The sequence below is a fragment of the Chinchilla lanigera genome, unplaced genomic scaffold (genome assembly GCF_000276665.1).
Source record: "Chinchilla lanigera isolate Chin_1 unplaced genomic scaffold, ChiLan1.0 scaffold00129, whole genome shotgun sequence".
Taxonomy (NCBI): domain Eukaryota; kingdom Metazoa; phylum Chordata; class Mammalia; order Rodentia; family Chinchillidae; genus Chinchilla; species Chinchilla lanigera.
Genome location: NW_004955530.1, coordinates 2,251,760 through 2,272,204, shown reverse-complemented (window position 1 = coordinate 2,272,204; position 20,445 = coordinate 2,251,760). Strand labels below are relative to the sequence as shown.

Here is a 20,445-nt window from a genome sequence, read left to right as displayed (position 1 = left end):
TATGTGAAAGTTAAGCAAAACATCCCTAAATAACAAGTTGGTCATAGGAGAAATCAGGAGGTAAATTAGAAATACTTTGAGATGAATAGAAATGAGAATATAATATGCCAAAACTGATGGAGTAGAGCTAAGGAAATGCTTGGAGGCAAACTTATAGCTATAGAAGTGTTTAATTTTTTAAAAAAGAATAACTGGAAGTAAGTCAAACATAAAATGTAAAACATTATCAGAAACAATCTGCTAGAGGATAAAACAGGTTAAATTTTTTAAGACATTGGCATAGGCAAAGACTTTATGAACAAAACCCCAATCACACAGGAAACATCATAAAGAATCAACAACTGGGATTTCATTTACTGAAAAGCTTTTTAATAGCAAAATAAACTACCAGAACAGTGAAGAGATAAGCTACAGAATGGTGGAATGGGAAAAAAATTACCAGCTATTCCTCAGACAACAAACTAATATCTAGAATATATAAAAAAGTAAAAAAAGTCAGATCATCCAAATTTAAAGACTCCAACCCAAAAATGATCAGCTAAAGTGAATAGATACTTCTTAGATGAAGAAGTACAAATGGCAAATAAATAAATGAAAAAATGTTCAACATCATTGGTCATTCGAGAAATGCAATTTAAAACAACACTGACTCCCACTCCAAAAAGAATAACTACCACCAAGAAATCAACCAATAACAAATGCTGGTGGGGATGTGGGGAAAAAGGAACCCTTCCCCATTGCTAATGGGTGTATGAATTGGTACAACCGCTATGTAACTCAGTGTGGAGACTCATCAAAAAACCTAAAACTAGAGATTCCCACTATTTCCCTTCTTGGTATCTTCCTGAAAGAGTTAAAAGCATCATACAACAGAGATTTATATACACCCATGTTTATAGCAGCACAATTTGCAATAGCAAAATCTTGGAAACAGCTCAAATGCCCATCAATGGATGAATAAAGAAAATGTGGTTTTTATATACAATGGAATACTACTGTGCCATAAAGGAGTATAAACTTTAGACATTTTTGGGTAAATAGATTCGCCTAGAGACCATAGACCTAAATGTAAGAGGTAAAACTATAAAACTTGCCGGAAAAAATTTGGCATAAATCCTTCTGATCTTGCATTTGTAAATGTTTTCTTGGAAATGACATCAAAAGGACAAACAAAAAATGGAAAGGTAGACAAATTGGACTTCAACAAAAATAATTTTTCTACATCAAAGCATGTTATTCAGAGTATGAAAACACTATATACTAGCAGGAAATCTTTATAAATTTTATGTAATAAAAGTCCCATATGTAAGATATAGAAAGCATTCTTACAAATCAACAATAAACATATAAAGAACCCAAGCAAAAGATCTGAATAGACAGTCTCCATAAACAGCCAGTAAGCACATGAAATGATTTTCAACATCATTTGTCATCATGGAATTGCAAATTAAATCACAATGAGGTACCAGTTCAACCACTAGGATTGCTACATATTAAAAAGTCAGACAAATTCTGACATGAATATAGAAACCTTACAATATTCATACATTGTTGGTAGAACTGTAAAATGTTATAATCACTTTGGAAAGCAATTTAGTACTTCTTTAAAAGGTTAAACATTGCATTACCATACAACCCAGCCATTCTATTTCTAGGTGCACACCCAAGAGAACTGAAAACATATATCCAACCAAAAACATGTACACAAATGTTTACAGCATTTTTCACAGTTATTAAAAAGTGAAAACTTTAATGCCACCAACTTATAAATAAATAAAATATATCACATCCACACAATGAAACATTACTCAGTCATACAAATGAATGAGGTATTGTATGTGCTATCAGTATTTCAATGATGAACATTAAAATGTTATAGAAAATGAAAGGAGCCCTTTACGAAAAGACACATTATATGATTCTGTTTTTATTCAATGTTTAGAATTGGCAAATCCATGAAGAAAAAAAATAGATTATCAATCGCCAGAACCCAGAGGGAGGAGGTGTGGATCATGACTGCTTGTGGGATCAGGGCTTCCTAGATGATAAAATGTTCTTCAATTAGATGATGGTGTTGTTTGTTCAGTTCTATGAACACAATGAAGACTGCTGAATTATACAATTAAAAATACTATCACATGGTGTCTTAGCTATTTTTCTCATTGCTGAGATAAAAATATCTGACACCCAAAGTTAGAGGGAGGAAAGGTTTATTTGGCTCACAGTTTGTAGAGGTTTCAGTCAGTAGTTGGCTGGCTCCAACCAGGGTGGCAGAGCAAAGGGGCATGGCAGAGGAGAAACAGTTCATGGCAGGCAGAAGGCAGCAAGTAGCAAGCAAGCAGCAAACAACAAGCAACCTAGCAGCCCTCTTTCTGTCCTTTATATCCTATCCAGCCTGCCATCCCTTAAGGTAGCATTCATACCTAGAGAGGAGGGGCCTTAATCCTGGCATCACACCATGAATCAATCCCAACATCACATCCTCGATCCCATCCTCATACACCCTAGATCCAACCACCTCTGAAAAGCCCCACTTATGACTGCATGAGGCTTTGGGAGGACAGGTAGATATAAGCCACAACACATGGCTTATCGCAACACCGTGACATTTTGTCAAACTCTATTCAGAGTTTGTGGGAAAATGGCAATATATTGTGCCAACAAAGAGACAAAACAATTAGTCTAGGGAATAAAGATAGTTTCTTCAAAATACAGATTTCTTTCATAGAAATTATCAAAATAAACTACTTTTTAACCTGAAACATTATCGATGTCAAGCAAATTTTGACTTATTAAATGATAATTTGTTTCATTTTTTACTATCCAGATGTCTTCAAAAAGAATTTCTTCAAAAGGAAATTTTCATCTTTAGCTTGTCTTTGTTGTTGATCATCTACTGTGTGTTTGTATCTATCTGTAACTGTATACTGATATAGCACACAAAAAGAGAAGCAAATTCACTTTTTTACTTGACATTTTCATCATTTTGTGGTATTTACTAAACTGACCAATTTGTTTTGCTGGTGTTTTGATATACTGATTAATTTTAAAACAAATTATTATCTTTAACATACCAGAATTTTCATTCTCTATAACAACTCTACATCCCAAGAGACAATCCTGAATACGTGTTCTACCTGTAGACAAGTTCCTATAAGAATAATAGATGCAATAATTTCATTTATAATTCCCGGAAATCCTGATTATCGTCTGAATTCCAAAAATAAATCTAACCACACAGACTCTCACTCAACATCCCTGGCACTGAGTTTGAAATCAACACTAGAAAGAAAGAAAAAAGAAACGATGAATTTTCACTACAGCAATCAATAAATATTTTGCTTTTCATTGCCTAACTGATTTTAATAAAATGACCTAAACCCCTAGATTTGACATAATCATTATGCAAAATATATAGATGAATACTGCCTTCTCTTAAAAATATAAATAAGCAAAAACATGTGAAAATAGGCAAATTTCCATTAAATAAATGAAAATTTTAAAACCTTTCCTTTCCATGTCATTTGAAGAAAGAAATTATCATTTTAAACAACAATTGTTTATTAAACAAATTTTTAAGAGCTATAAAATATTTAACTGTCATCAGCTTCAAGTTGTATGTTGTTGCCAAATTTTACATATAATTGAAATTTCAAATCTGCTAAGACCCACTGAATTGATTCTACTCTGCATTCTAATGAGTCAACTTCTTCCTGCAAATTTTTCTTTGCTTCTTCTAACATTTCTTGTGTTTCTTCCTGAGAATGGCTAATGAAACCATCACCGAAGTGATAAGGTATCATTAAGCAGTCATCATCTGTGAGCATGATGTCATCACAAGCATCTTCTAAATTCTGAAGTTCTTTCTTTTTTACTTCTATTTCTTCCTTTAGCTCTGTGATTCTATTCATATTCTGTTCGAATTTATCTTTTGTTTATCTTTAAAAGTAACAATGACATCTTCTGCAGCTGACTTCTTCACAGTGGCTGCCTTCTTAATCAGTATTCTTAAAATTAAACGTAAGTGAGAAGCAAAATGTACTCCAGAAAATAGTAAGGGGAAAGACACACATTAAGTGGTTACCATTCTGTAACATGAGCCCCGTGGAGAATCTTAGGCTTCGAGTTTCTCTTACTCTTCAGAGCAATGACATCACCCCATAGAACAGAAGGGAAATGCCACTCACAGAATTATGGTCTCTCATATCCTACACATAGCTCAGTATTACTGTGATTATTTTGTTGTAGCTACAAGTGCCAACTTGCATTTCAATCATGTTATATTCAAAGCACTAATATACACAACATGTTTTGCATTTATTATTGTTCTGTAAATATTTATCCTTTAATTCTGTGTGCCAAGTTTATTCTTGGCACTCAGCATAGAGCACTGAATCAAGAAGTAGTCTTCACCCCAAAGACCTTGGATTATAGTAATTGTAAATGGGCAATAAAAATATACCAAAATTAAAAGAATTCTGGAGAGTGGAAGTTCTTACATAAAGAACCAAAACAGGACCATTTTAAAGAATAACTGAAGAGAAATTTTTGACTGAGTTGTCAGGAAAGCTTCTGTTGAAGATGATGTTTAAGCTGAGATTTAAATGATCAGAAGAGGTAAATACAAAGAAAATACTGAAAGATTATTGCAGTATTCTTAAAAAGTAAGCTTGGCTGGTTGAAAAACAAAAAGAATCCCACTGTGGCCGAATGGTGATGTCTAACAATCAGAGGGTCTTGGATTCTGCTGAGGCAGAACAGAGGAGCTGTTTGTGTACTAATGGGAAAGACCAAGAACACAGTGAGAAGGTGACACATGGTGAACAGAAAGGGTGTCTTCACCCATCACCACGAGAATAGTTTTTTTTGCTTCAGGCTCTGATTTTGGAAGAACTTCATTGGAATACTAGTATACTAATCATTCTAAAAAAAGAGAATGATGAAGGTTTCCAGTAAGGATAGTGTCATTAGTTTTCACTCTGATGTATCCTCTCTGCCCTAAACAATCATAAAAAAACAAACAAAAACCTGGAAAAAGAGTCATCTCAAAAATCAAGATAAATATCTGATGAACACAATAGAGGAAAAATACAGCATGGCCAGTTGCATGGGAGCTAGGAACAGAGACTTTCAAGTCTGAAGAAGACTTCGACAGTGGGAAAAGTGACAGGAGCCAGGCTCGTGGCTTACAGCCAGAGGCATTTAGGGGCTATGTCCCTTTTCAGAAAAAGACTGGAAAATGTTCCCACATCTGACAAGAGCAGTGGTTCTCAATGAGGGATGTTTCCCACTCCACCCACCCAGAGGCAGTTGGCAGTGTCTGAGGACAGTTTAATTGTCAGAAGCATAAATGAGCTACTCACATCTAATGTGTAGAGAATCGAGAGCCTATAAAATATGCACCCAAAGCCACCATGACAAATAATTATCTGTCCTAGAGTGACAATAGTGCCAATATGTTGACAGCAAACTACTGAGTGCCCAGTCTCACCCATGAGAAACCTCAGTGTACGAGTTAAACTTTAAGTGCAACTTACTGGTCCTGGGATACCAGAAAACACAGGCAAAGTCTGTCGGTCAACAATCAAGCTGTCCATCAGTTCAGTGATTAGGTACAGTATATAAATTTATTACTGAGTACCAGGAGTCACAAAATAATTAAAAATAAGAAAAGAATTACTAAAACAAAACTGTAACTTCTGAAAGTATACATACATGGAAATACACAAATTATATAATGGAATAATCAACAGAACTAAAAATAAATATTGTTCATGCCAATACCTCATATGTTTCATACATATGGAAAGTTATGAGTATGCTAAGAGATAAAAGCAAAAGACAATGACTGCACAGCTCAAAAGATGCAGTGTCCTAATAGACGCATCTCCCACCTCCCAAAAGCAGCTTCACTGCACAGTTAACTGTAGGGTGAGATCCCAGGGGTGGGAAGCAACACTGGAGGGTAGCGCAAGAAGGGCTAGTCTAAGGTGTGACTGGTCATGTGCCCCGCAGGGACCCACCTGCAGCTCTGAGAACACACCTCACAATAAACGAGACTGAAAAGGAGAATATTTACCTGGGGCTCTCTCGACCCCCAGGGGTCAGCAGTGTTTTCCCAGAGTAATGGCAGAGCAGACCTACACGGATGCATAGAACATGGAACACATGAGATAAGGTTCGGTTACCCCTCCACAGCCAGATGTGTAGCACAGATGGAGCAAAAAGAGAGCCAAGAAGTGTGAGGCAGAGCACAGGCTATAGCTGGTCCTTGTACAAAAGAGATGTGGTCCAGAATAGCTGAAAATGAAACAGCTTACAAAGTTTATCAGGTACCTGCATACAGGTGAGGGGTCCAGGCAAGGCAAGGTCAGGACCAATAGCAGTAAACAGGTACAATTCACAGAGAACACCCAAAATTTACAAATATGTCTGAACCAAACAGCACACAGCCACTGTCATGAAGCAAAAGCTCCAGCAAACACAAAGAGAGAGATAAGAGCCAAACAAAAGTTTCAGAAACAACCTCTAAATCCAAGAAGAAATCAAAGTGAAACAGACAGAACAGAGGAAGTATGACTCTTTAAAACGATACTAAGGGACTCTGAAAAAACAAACACACAGAATCCTGTTCTTGAACATACATTCAGTATCATAAGGATGTCACTTCCCTCTATACTGATCTCTGTTTAAGGAAATTCCCATTTCAACTATTTTTAGTAAAACATTGTGATTCTGTTGCTCACATGAAAACATTACCACACAGAGAAATATAGGGTAAGTTCAAAAGAATAGTGAAGGGGAACTTGCCCTGCTCTGTACACAATGCTTAGAATACTACTGCTCATGAATAGACCGGATCTTGTGACAGAATTGAAAGTTCAGCTTGGGACCTAACTCTAAGCTAGTTAATATATGGTAAATGTGGTATTTCATTTCAATGGGGAAAAAGATAAATCATTCTATAAATTGACTTGAAATATTGATTTGTCTACTTGGATTCCTACTTTTATAGAAAAAATAAATTTCAGCCAGATCAAAGATTCAAAATCAATTATAGATATAAATACTACATAAAATTATGAGAGAACTTTTTTCTGCATAGTTTGGAAGGACTTTCTAGATAAGATAAAACTCAGAATCCCTAGAAGTAAAAATGGATCTCTTCACAAAATACTTTTGTCTCCTTGGCAAAAAAATACCATAAACTAAACCAAACAAAGAAATGATGAATTGAGACAATTTTGGGTGAGGGGTACTGGGGTTTGAACCTAGGGTCTTCATACTGAATTACATTCCCAGCCCCTTCTTTATTTTTTGAGACAGAACTTACTAAATCCTCCTGCCTCAGCCTTTCAGAGTGCTGGAATTACAAGTGGGGACCACACTCAGTTTGAGAGAATTATTTAATACTAATTTCATCATGGTCTAATTTCTAATTTTTTGATATACATAGAGTGCTTCCAATTTTGTAAGAAAATTATTTAAAATGATGGGAAAATATGCAAAGAATTTAAACAGACAAGGCATAAACATAGCTTTCAAACGTATGAAAAATGTCCTAACCCCACTGAAGAGGATTAGAATAGATAGGCCCTTCCAAAACATGCTTTTTGTACAGTGATTATTTGGAGCTGAAGGCAACTGAGAAAGAGCAGACATTCCATCTCAGGTGCAGGACAGCCTGCTCTCCTTTTATCTGCCCCAAACCAGGCCATGGATTGTGCATGAGCCGGGGGCTCCCATAGGAGAGAAGGGGAAGGCACACTGTCCCTGGACCAAGTGTCAACACCAGGCTGAGTCTGCACAAACAGACCTCACTGAGAGAACCCCTGGCTTCCTTTGGTTCCCCCACATATTCCTTGCTTATTGGGCCACAGTTTTTCAGCACAGGGGCCCAACTCCTCTTTCTTTGGTCCAGGCACTTCTTCACATTGTGTTGCCTTAGCTAAAATGGTATATAAGCTGTAACTCTGGATAAGCCTTTGGGGCTTCGCTTCTTTTCTATAAAGCCCTGTACACCGAAAAATGCTCAAATTAAAAATCACAACCCTTTTCTTCTGTTCATCTAGCTCTTGTCAGTTTAATGTGCAGGCCCCTGCCACTGAAGCTAAAAGAGTAGAAGCAAAACTTTTTCTCTCCAATATTACTTATAACAAGAAAAACAAAAATAAAGTACAATTTTAATAAAATAAAATTTGATGAAGTTAATACATTTAGTAAAACACAATTTTACTTATCACATTGACCAAGATAAAAAAAAAAACTGATAACACGCTGAGAGAGTGAATTAGTGGGGAGTAGGTAGGCCTATAAATCATAGGTAGTTGCAAACAACATCCATAAAAACAAGTAGATATTGCTCTCAAAATAAAAGCAAGCATCCACTTATCCACGTCACTCCTGCAAATAAACTTGCACTTATTTAAAATTAATCATTTACAAGAATATTCACTGAACTGTCATCTGCAATAAGTTTGTCAATATTATTTGTTCTAAGAAAAAAGTTCTTTAAGGATGCAAACTAAATAAATAAATAAGAAGTCTTCCCATATAATAGAATAGCATATAGTCATTTGCAAAATTTCCTAAGCTCAATACTGATGGACAAGGAGTGATTTTCATGATATATCTTAAGTGAAAAACTGCAAGCTGTGAGGGAACAGGGAACACACGAGTGTGCCCATCTATGTAGACAGGACAAACCCAGGAGCGGCCTCTGGAACCAGCAGGAGTAATAGCTGCTGTTGGGAAAGTTGAGTGACTAGTTGAGGGTTTGGGTTGGAAAATTTGCATTTTGAATCAGATTTCTGAATTTTCTCCTTTGAAAACAAAGTTCAGAATATATGATAATGTGTACTGTAAATCTTTATAGTGTTTTTGAACTGTATTAAGTCATAGAGCCACTTTTTAGTGATGAGACGGTCCAAATAGTTGTGTCTTCTCTATGTCATCTGTACTAAGAAATGATCTTTCTCTGTCTCTTATTCACCCCACAGTACAGGTCATAGCCACACTTAGAAGAGCTGCACTTGTATTTAGTCACCTGTACCTGTGTCTCCCCCAGTCTGCAAGACCACATGTTCTTTGAGGCCACTCCTAGAGCCTTATTCATCTCTGTGTCACCAGTGCTCATGAGAATGCCAACAAGTAAAAATTTGCTAAAGTGACACATCCTCCTCTTTACAATGTGCACTGAAAGGGGCTCTGCTGGGAGAGGCAGAAAGGTGCCACAGCCAGGGACATATGGCACAGCCCAGTTGGCCCAGACTGTCTATCCATCCAGAAGAGACCTGCCTGCCCTATCCCCTTGGTCACCCTGACTGGTCACTTGACCATGCGGCCGCCTTTATTACTGTAACCCCTCAGATGGCCATCTGCTCTGCTCAGGGAGTGCCAGCCCCAGGGAGAAGCACTCAGCTGTGCCACATCTTCAAATCAGGTCAATTACACCGCTGCTCCTTAATTGCTCGTGACGGGTTGGCCATTGTGCACCGGCCATCAGTAATTTCCAGCTCATTGTGGCCAAAGAATCTGGGCTAATGAAGGTTCCAACCTGTGCCCCAGGGTCCTGGACACTGCTCAGCTGGTACCGTTGGCACACATGCTGGGTGTCATCTCACACCCTCTCAGGCGCTGAATTTCAAGCTATAGTGGAGGTTAAAATAAAACCGTACTACAGAGAACAGAACCATAGGCATCACTTAAGGGCAGTGGTTCATTTTCAGAAAAAAGAGTAGCGACAGCACAAAGCTGACAAGAGCCCTAAGTGGGTGGCAGCCTGAAGCCCTGAGCATAGTGCTGGGTGGTCCAGGTGAAGGTGGTGGTGGCGAGCATGCGACATTATGCTCATCCTAAGGCTGACCTCAGGTGGTTGAGCTAAACAACTTACCGGACCAAATTCAGGAGCTTTGGAAACATTATCTCCCCAAGACTTCTCATTAGAGAAATTCTGGTGTTCATTGTTCATCTTGCCCTGCTATAAACAAATAATCTTGCGGAAAAATGAGAGCACTTGGGTCTCTTTTGTTTGATGGTTAACAAAGAAAAACTTGATGAAAATGTCCCAGAGGGCATGTTTGGACAGACTGAGTTTTAACAGGAAACCAACACCTTCTAGCTGTGATACTGAGGGATGTAAAATGTAAACCCTCTGTACTTCTCTCTCTCTCTCTCCTGATTGTATATAATAGTCAGTTAGTTGCACACTGGAACACATTCTTGAGGTGAAGAATTTCACTGCTCCATATTTGCTGACGTAACTAACGAGAATGGTTGTCCTGTCCACTTTCTCCTTCTGCAGACAGCAGTAACTGGAGCTCACATTCATGCGGATGCTACATTTGACATGGTATCGCATTAAGCCAAAAAGCCAGGCTTCTGCTGTCAACTCACAATATCATAGCTATTTTACATCTAACATTCCTTCTTCGATGCAAGGAATTTTCCAATTAAAAGGGTAATTTCTAAACAATTTTGCAAACTTCTCACCCCCTCTTTATAACTAAAGAGTCCAGGTAAGACAGGTGTGTTTCCAAGTCACATGGTTTAGTTGTAGTAATCACAGGTCTAACACCAGGTTTCCTCTATTCTGAGAAAGTACTGTAAGCCTCATGGAGCTTCCATTTGCCTAAGACTCTTCCTCTCTCTTCTTCCCTACACACACACACACATACACACTCACACACACACGCGCGCGCGCGCGCGCACACACACACACACACACACACAGAGTTTTCTGGTATTTCTATTATCAAGTGAAATTATGCTTCACTTGAACCCAAAATAATCAAAATTTGTTCTTTTCTCCCAAAGCCACATGAAGACTATGATAGAATGCAGTCACTGTGGGCAATACTTGTCAAAGGAATTTTTAAAAACCACTTCTCAGGTCTTACCATGCTGAAAGCACTGTAGGATTAACACACTTTATAGAAAAGTAAGATGACAAAGTACAGACTCATTGGCTTAGGAAAACTAAATGTCTCCGAGCGGTGAGATTCCATTTCTATTCTCTTCTGCAGAAAGAAAGTCAGTAACATATCCTTATGGACACACAGAAAGGAGAGTCCGCAGCCCCTCCTGTGATCCGTTATTATAGCACTGAGATGAAGAGAACCCTGAGCCAGAATCTGAGGACTGAATTTCAGTCAAAGTCATGTCTGCTCCTCACCCAACATGTGACCCAGAGCAAGTAACTTCTCCTGCTCATTTGTAAGCGAAGGCAAAGCCTCGCTATGCTGCCTCCCCATTGTACGGTTCGCATGGCCTTCACTCCTTGATTTTCCTTTTCCACGTTGCTTTTGTCTCTTCTGCAGAGTAGATTCCTGTCAGAACAAATAAAGGCTACAGGTTATGATACTGAAGTAACGGATGGGTTGTGTCTTGTTTTGTTTGATTTGGTTTTTAAGGATTGTGCCAGGTGGTGCCTGGGATGACACTGCGTTCTCCAGTGGGCTCTGATGGGGGACAATCCTAAGTTACCTGTGGCCAGGCTGGTGAGTGAACTGAACTGGCTACAACCGTTACTGTTAGAAGAAACGAAAACTGGTTCTAAAGTAATGGGATGACATTGCGCATGTGCCGTTTAAATTGACATGAAGCCTTTTTGGTCCCTTAAATCAGTCACTGAAATGGGAGAAGGCTTACCCTAAGGTAACTGTTGAGTGACTTTTTTGATTTGTAGCTTTTATTAGTATGTGTTTGCACCACAGAATGATCACGTTCCCTGAGGGAGCCGGCGCATGCGCATAGCACATCTTCATTGTCCTCCCGCCCCCACCACCCGCTCCCTTCCCTTCATCTCCTGGGCCCCTTCTTATTTGCAAAGGATCCATCTCCTTATTTCTTACTACCTTTTATTTTGTTCTTTATTTGTACTTTGGGTTTCTCATATTAGAGAATCCATTCGATATTTAAGCTGTGTGTCTGATTCACTTCACTTACCATTACGGTCTCCAGGTGCACCCATTTTCCTACAAATGACTCAAGTTTATTCTTCTTTATGGCATAGTAGTACTCCATTGTATATAAACTTTTTTCTAGCTCTGTGAAGAATGTTATTGGCATTTTAATAGGCAAGACAGTGAATCTCTAGATTGTTTTTGGTAGTCTAGCCAAAACATATGAGATCTTTCCATTTTCTAGTATCTTCTTCAATTTCTTTGTTCAGGATTCTGTAATTTTCATTGTAGTTGATTGAGGTCTTTCACCTCTTTGGTTAGGCTGACTCTTGGGCATTTAGTTTTTTTAAAGGTATTGTGAATGAAATTGTTTTCCTGATTTTCTTTATGAGGACTTATTATTAGTGTACAGAAAAGCTACTGATTTTGTATTTATTTTCTATCCTGCCTAAATGTACTAAGTGTGTGTATACAGACATAAAATATATCTGAATATATTTTGCATATGGATATGAGTGCGTATATGAAAATGAGTGAGGTGCTTAGTATTGAGTTTAAAAAAGTTTTTGACTTTTAAAAAAATTAACTTTTAGTTATATATTTCCTAATAAAACATCATTCAGCAGGACGTGGTGGCACCAGTCCATAATCCCAGAAGTTGGGAAGCTGAGGCAGGAGGATCACTACAAGTTTGAGGTCAACCTACATAGTAAAACCCTGTCTCAAAAAGACAAAAAAGGAAAAAAAAAATCATTCATAGTTCAAAGAAAATGAAAATTGGTATTACTTTTAAAGAAATTTAAATAAATGCTTTACATTGATGACTACATGCTGAGCACTGTCAATTCTGGGATCCCTGGAGAAGAGAAGCTGGCAATTTCACACCAGCAAAGGAGGCAGCCCCCATCCTTGGGGCATCTGATACGGGGTGACTAGAAAGCCATGCACTAGGTTTTGGTTTACATTTAGGACTAATAGGAGCAAATACCTGATGTGAAGAAAAATTATTTGTGGAGGAAATATTTCCTGGCAGAAGGGAAGGTAGGCAGATGAAAAAGTCCAATATTGTCACTGTGTAACACTCTGTACTGACAGAGTACTAACCTCACTTTCGTTACTGCGTGGACCTGGCTTCCTCTCAAGGCCTATTTACCTTTTTCGTGCAAAAAGTTGCAGAAGTGCAAATTTTTTTCATTAAACAAGAGACAGAGTCACCAGCTATGCTCGTCTCTCTCAGACCTCTGTCCTGTTCCACATTCGCTGGCATCAGGGCACAACCCAAGCCAGCCCTGGAGCTTTGGTCATGAGTTCCACAGGCAGAGTTAATGGTGCTCTTACTTGCTCTGTCTGCAAACCAGAATGATGGATGGTTGTCTGCTGACTGCACTAAATGTCACCCAAACAGCTGCTCCTCAGCACGCCTGAGAGTGGAAAGTCAGGCATCTCCCTTCTTCATTTACCTCTTTCTTGTGTTCCAGGAAGACTTTGTCCTCTCTTGCTATTCCTTCCTCATGTAACTCACTAATGTAACTAACACATTATGTGGTTTCAATCTATAAACACAGTGCATCCATCTACTCATTCTGCAAACATTTATTGAGAGCTCTGAAGTGGCAAAGCTCTGTGCTAGAAGCAGAGATACAAAATGAATAGAGCATCGTCCTGGTACGTGGGAACCCATGCTATGGTAGGAGAGATAGATATTAACACGCACATTGAGGTGAAGTGTTATCAGTGTTCAAAAATAAGATACACATTAATAATTATCAACACTTCTTCCTAAGAACTTACAACACAGGTTATGTGATGAATATTTCATATCCATTTAAATCAGCCAGTCCTTGGGCTGGGGATGTAACTCAGTGGCACAGAGCCTACCTGACAAGCATGAGGCCCTGAGTTCAATTCCCAGTACCAAAAAAAAAAGAAAAAAATCAGCCAGCCCTAAAGATACTGGAACTTAAACCAACATACTTTCTTGACCTCATACTAAATGATTCTGGAACAATATTTTCCTGTTTATGTGCTAAAAACACTAGGAGCAAGCAAAAGGACTTTCATTCCATAAAAGGCTCACAGCTGAGAGATAAGACTGTGGGCCAGATGAAACAGTTCACTCACCAAGACCGCAGCTGTTCTCCAGTGTTTTCCACCTGTGCCTGGCTGGGGCCAACAGCCCAAAGCTGTTTCATCATAGACACCTCCCAACCCCACCCAGTCCTCTGCCTTAAAAGACACAGCTCAAAATCACAACGCTCAGGCTCTAGAACATGGTGTATGTACACTATATAAAACTATCTCTCTCTCTTTCTTTCTCTGCATATATAGATATATAGACATGCATATATATATATAAAACAAAACTTTGGTTTGTGGGCATAACATATAATAAAGCCTTGGTATATGGGCATACCAGAAACATGCTGGTAATGGAAAGTATTTGTATATCAAAGCAAGTTTGCCCATAAGAAATAATGGAAACTCAGACAATTCATTCCACAACCCAAAAAATTCCTACAAAAGACTTCAATACTGTAATATAATACCAAATAATAAAAAACACAAAATATAAAGAAAAATAAACAAATTAACCTGAACTGCAAACCTTGTGCCTTACATGAAGTGTGTACAAGAGAGAGGAAGGTCTATGTGTGGTAGAACTTTCACCATCACTAACAGAATCACTGCTCTGTATTGGCTCAATGGAATCTTTCTCTTCCTGTGCAACTTTAACAAGAAACCTACACAATGGCACTTGCTCTTGCTTTCTTTTGAGGATTTCATGACAATGTGACATTGCACTGTCATTAAACAGAGTCGTCAGTTGCACTGCTACAGTCTTATTCGGGTGGTGCTTCCTAAAAATTTTGCACTGTTTCTCACATTTTACAGATCTCCCTAATCTCATTTGAAGTGAGGATTCCTATGCCTTTTTCTCCTCTCCTCTGCAGATGAGATCTCCTCCAAAGCCTGTTGGGAGGCATCAACCACAATCCCTCAGAGAAAGAGAGAGAGAGAGAGAGAGAGAACCATCGGCTCCATGATGATCATTTGACATTTGGCATCACATACTACTAGTATTGCAAGATGTTGTTTGTGTATCAAGTTAAAATTTATTTGCAATCCAAGGTGCCTTCCTACATCTATGTCTATCTATCTATCTATCTATATATATATATATCTTCCATCATTTCCCCATTTTGAGATATTACTAAAACTCAATGAAGATGGCCTTCTCCCTTACTTTAGGGGACCTTACTGAAAAGGTTTTCCAGTCTCTTTTAGGAAAACAATAATCAGCAGTCATATTACATGTACCATTTTATACATGTATTGAGGTTTATATGACACATATAAATCTTTTTCTGTCAACTCTGCCATTTATACTGTGTCCTAACTGCACTACAGACAGAGGAAATTATAAATACAAGTTTATTTGACTCACTGTTCTGGGAGCTGAGAAGCCCAGTGGTGTGGTTCTGACATCTAGTAGAGGTTTTTGCTGCATTGTACTATGGCAGAGGACACACTTGGTAAGTCGGAGCAAGTGTGCTAGCTCAGGTCACTCTTCTTTTTCTTAGAAAGCTATGAATAAGAATCTTATCCCCCGACTTTACCTAATCTTATAGGCTCCATAAATAACAACCTTTCTTCCCTGAGCAAACGAAGAATAAAACTGTAGGGTAACACCAATGACAGACTAAAACAATCACCTTTGCTGTGAGTAGATAAAAAGAAAATGTGGCTTTAGGGTTTTCTGCCAAATGAACCTTCTAATAAAATGCACAAATAAGTGGGCCCGCCAACCCCACAACTGCCACTGGACTGGGGTTCCAAAGTCAGGTAGAAGAGCTCAGCAGCAGCAACCACAAATAAGGTGAAAAAAAAAAACAAGAGAAAATGGTGTCATAGAAGCCAGGGAAACATTTAGAAAATAGGAATATTCAGTGTTAAATGGTGCAAAGATCATGCAGGATAAGCCCTAAAAAAGTACAGTGGAATTGGAAACTGAGGATGTGGGAAGCTGAGCGCAGGAGACAGAGTTGAAAAGTGAGGTCTTCTAAGCTGTAAGGATGCGGAGTTCACTCACAGGAGCTGAAGGAAAATGTATGAACTACCATGCCAGTTCTGGGTGAATCTGTACACGCTCCCTGATGCAGTACATTCTCCCATGGCAGGAGATTTATAGGAAACCTGTCATCAACTCTCTTCTACTTGTTTGCTGGGTAAGACCTTTGTTACAAGCTACTGTAAAGCTCAGAGAACCAGTGAATTTAACAGTTAGTGAGTGACTCAGTGGACCCCCTCCCCTGTGTTTCCTTTTCTGTGGTTTCACTTACCCACCCCCAAACTTGGCCTGAAATATTAAAAGAAAACTCTCAGAACTTCTGAGTAGGAGGGTGAAATCTCTAATCACTCCACTCCGTCCACCCCAGGACATGAATTGTCCCCTTGTCCAGTGTATCCACACTGTAGATTCTACCTACCCATTAATCATTTAGTAGCAACTTTGAGTAGCATACCAACTATAGGAAATACAAATAACAAAATTTACCACTTTAACCATTTTAAAGTTTACAGCTCAATGTCATTAGAACATTCACATCATGCAATCACACGCCTTCTCTAGAACTTTGTTGCCTTCCACATTGAGAAGCTTAGGCTTAACTCTGTGCTTTTTGGAGCACAGATTTCCTGTGATATCATCACAGGACATCGCATGGCCTCATCCACATGTTCATCCACATGACTCTGTGACTCTTTCCAAGTACAGCAGTAACGCACAGAAAACAATCTACCTGAATGCTGAAAAACAATAAAAGAAAATGACATTTCAGAAGAAGTATCTAGTGTGCCAGGACCCTTAGGAGATCCATATGGCTACAGAGTGGCCACTGTTTTCTGATGGGTGGCATTTGTGTTGGTTGCTTTCTTAAAATACTGAGCAGAATTATCAAGAAATAAATTTTCCCAGTATCCACCCCTATTTTAATCAGAAGACAAAGAAAGGGAGAGAACTCCCCGACTCATTTCCAGTGCCCAGCTCCACTCATCCCTTGTTAACAGATGCTCCCACATGTGAAAACATGGTCCCAGCAGGGGACTCTGTTTCTTCCCTCAAAGCATTTCCAGAAACACAGTCTTCTCGGCTAACATGCCGGACAGTGCAGGGTGTCCCCCAAGAGGGGCCACTCTTCACTTGTAATGTTTAATGGCTAGAGTCTTGGTAGGGAGAAGACTGATTTACAACCCAAAATGCCTGGTCCCCAGTGGCCACTGGCTTCACTGCAGCCTTCAGGCACTGTGTTTTACAGTCCTTGATAACCAGTTTGGGTAAACAATCAAACCAAGCTCCAGGGTTGCCCAGGGAACAGAAAGGCCTCAGACCACATGATTCAGAAGCACAGCACAGACTGTGAGTCTGCTTTCTTGGTTGGCAAGTGCTTCTCTTCCAGGTCACTGACTCCATCCAACAACCCCAGTGGTTAGCAGTGCTGTCCATTACACAGAGGATCTGGAAAGAATCCAGGAGGGAAATCGAGTTCAATGGTTTTCAAGCACTAGGTTCTGAAGGAAGAGCTTGGCAATTTGCAGAAGAAAGGTCCGCCAGCTCCCATTCTCACCCCATGCTAGAGTCTAGAGCAAGAGCTACATCAGGCCGCAAGACAGCACATTTCAAAATTCACCCAAACCCTGCGGTCTGGCAGAAGTCCAGGGAAAGAAACTCGGCCCATCCCAGCCTTACCACCCTTTTCTCTACATATCGATGTACACATATTCAATACTTTTAGAAATGCAGATAAAAATCTCCAATTTCTAAAGGATTTGATTGCTTTTCAAAAATCCCTTCTGGTGTTAAAATGAAGGCTTCTGAAGTAAAAAGATGCAGCAAACTTCTACATGCAGGGAGGGCCAGTGACGGAAATCCATGCACACCTAACTCTCCACCCACTGCTTCACGGTGCCCTTTACCTTCCAAAGGCAGGGTGGCTATGCTGTTCACAGTGTGGACAGCAGCAGAAAATGAGATCTCTGAAAGAAACAAAGAGGAAAGATCTGCCTTTGCACAGCCTGACCCAGTGAGAACGAAGCAGACCTCTAGATCCTGTGCCTTTGGCTTCTTCCCACCTGCCACAGCCCTTCCAGACACCTCCGTCCTCACAGCCAAGGGGAAGCCTGACACCAGAATTTCCCCCAAATTGACCCTTTACCCAGAGACCCAAGGAGCTCTGAGATTTCAATACCTTGTCAGCTGCTGCATTTTTAAGCACAGCCTTGTTTTTTCCCTATACTGCAATTGAGAGGCAAAGCCCACGCCCTTAAGACAGGAACTATTTCCCTCCTTTCCAATCTTGTACTCCTGCCGAAGAAGCCCCTGGTAGTGGGTGTTTCTGAGTAATTAATATTCATACGATGGTCAGCTACTTAGAGCACAGAAAAGACATTTTATAGGGCTTTGCCCAGTTCTTTACAGAAAGAAAGGAATGTGCCATATTCTCTGCATTGTATTTTTCTCACAAGCTTAAGTATGGTACTATATCTACCAGATATCTGACTAAGTGCGTTGATTCAACCAATGCGTAGGAGGCATGTAAAAATAGGAGGATTAAATACACCAGAACCCAAAGGAGTGATGCAAATTTAATCTGGCTCTTTAATTTTTATAGTTGAGTAAGCTGAGAGTCACCCAGAGCTCCTGCAGAACCCACTTCCCAGTCCTGGTCCTTACTGCCGTCTAGGCCCAAGCGCAGACACTGCGTTCCCCAGGCTGTGAGCTCACTGGGTGGGAGTAGTTCCAGTGCTCCTAGTGCCTCTGTCAGTCTCCAGGGTGCCCCAGTAAAGACAATAAATGGCACAGGAATATCTCTTAAGGATGTTCATCCATTGGGTTTAGAAGAAAGATAAAGGTAACAGGAAAATATAACCAGAGCCCCAAAGCTTGTGTTGTGTGCTTCTCAAATTCTCAAAGCTACCCATGATCTAAACTAAGTTAGGAATCCCTAAGCCCATGTTCTTGCCCCAGAAGACAGTCTGTGGAAGCCTCGCCATCTTTCTGTCCTCCTCCTTCCTTCTCACTGCACCAAGCTATTCCCATGAAACCCAACTTTTGTTCCTGCTGTAGTTTTCCTACAACTCCCCAGGCTCCCCGCCACCCCCCCACCCCCGCTTTGACAAGGCTCTGTTAGGGTCTTTGCGTTTCCGAAGTGCACCAGTTGAGAATCATGGAGGGCGGGAGAGGAGCAGGGCGGTGGGGAGAGGGAGGCAGGAGGAGGAGCAGGGAGAAGAGGATGAGGAGAGAATGTTGTTAACAACAAGGCCTCTGGGACAGGCAGCCAAGGGGATGGTTTCAGTTTAAGCAACAAAGGCTGGTTTGTTTTTGGAGCTCTCCACTGAGCAGCACTTGGCAGAATGCAACAGAGGAAAGGTCCCTGGGGAGGGCAGGGCTGGTAACCAGCGGGCTCCCCAGCACCACAGCCTGTCTTCCCCAGTAACCTATATCAAGTTCGGTGCATTGGGGTGAGGCGAGCACAGGAGACTTTCAGGTGTCGTCTGGGGTACCGTGGGGCTCTGGCCTCCCTGCACACCCTCTCCCTGAAGACCCCTCTGAGGTTCAGCCAGCTTTCCTGGATGCAAGAAATGAAGGTCAGACCTCTGGGACACTTAAGTTCCCCGTTAAAGTTCCTCACAGAGGTGAGAAAGGGGCAAGAAGGGCTGTATAATCCCTGCAGGAACCCAGAGCTCTGTCCCCTCAAGGTGCGGCTCACTCCCAGTCCTCTCTCACCCTGCTTCCCTTCAAGGCACACAACAGCACTCTGGAGAGAAAGGGGACCAGTTTCCCACTGGAGGGTTAGCTGCGAGGGTCAGGCACAACAAAGCATGCCCAGTGCCTGGCCCAGCACTGCGCTCACTCAGGAAACGGTGGCTCTAGCTAGTGTTGTTAAAGGGGCTCTGCCTTTGATTAGAAAAGTGGTCTGATTTTTTTTCCAGAAGGAAGTAAAGTGCTTCTTAGAAAGCAGAACCTTTTGTGAGTAGTGCATGCATTTGGTCAGACATGTGAAGGGGCAGCCGGCTCCAGTCTGCCTGAGCCATCATCCCATCACACCCAGGCCCAAAATTGACACAGCGCAGCAATCTCTGTAATGAATGTTAGAGAGCAGGCACACAGTGCTGGCCTTCCCCACACAAACCAGTGACAGGGTGGTAAAGAAAGGCACAAGTTAACCGGCCTGTGGACCAGGGGTCAATGTGTACAGATTTCCCCTCAGGAAGCTCAGACTGCCCATGGGACTGGTGGCAGCCTGCTGGCCTCACACCTGAGAAGCCCGTGGCAGATATGGTTTGTGACCTCAGATGCGGCTTCCCCTCACTCGGTTTTGACACCAGGTGCATTCACACCCCAAAACTGAGACCTGCCGAGGCATGCTGCCTTTCTAAACACCGCTCCCCCATGCTGGCTTTTGGCTAGAAGAACAGATTCTGAGCCGTGCTCTCTGGAGCACCATTCGTTACTGCTCTGAGCAGGCTGGGACTTGCTTTCAAA

General features: G+C 40.6%; 1 pseudogene; it reads right to left on the bottom strand.

The window, feature by feature from the left end:
• Positions 1-3,593: 3,593 nt before the first annotated feature.
• LOC102013333 lies at positions 3,594-9,970 on the bottom strand (annotated as a pseudogene).
• Between the last annotated feature and the right edge of the window lie 10,475 nt (positions 9,971-20,445).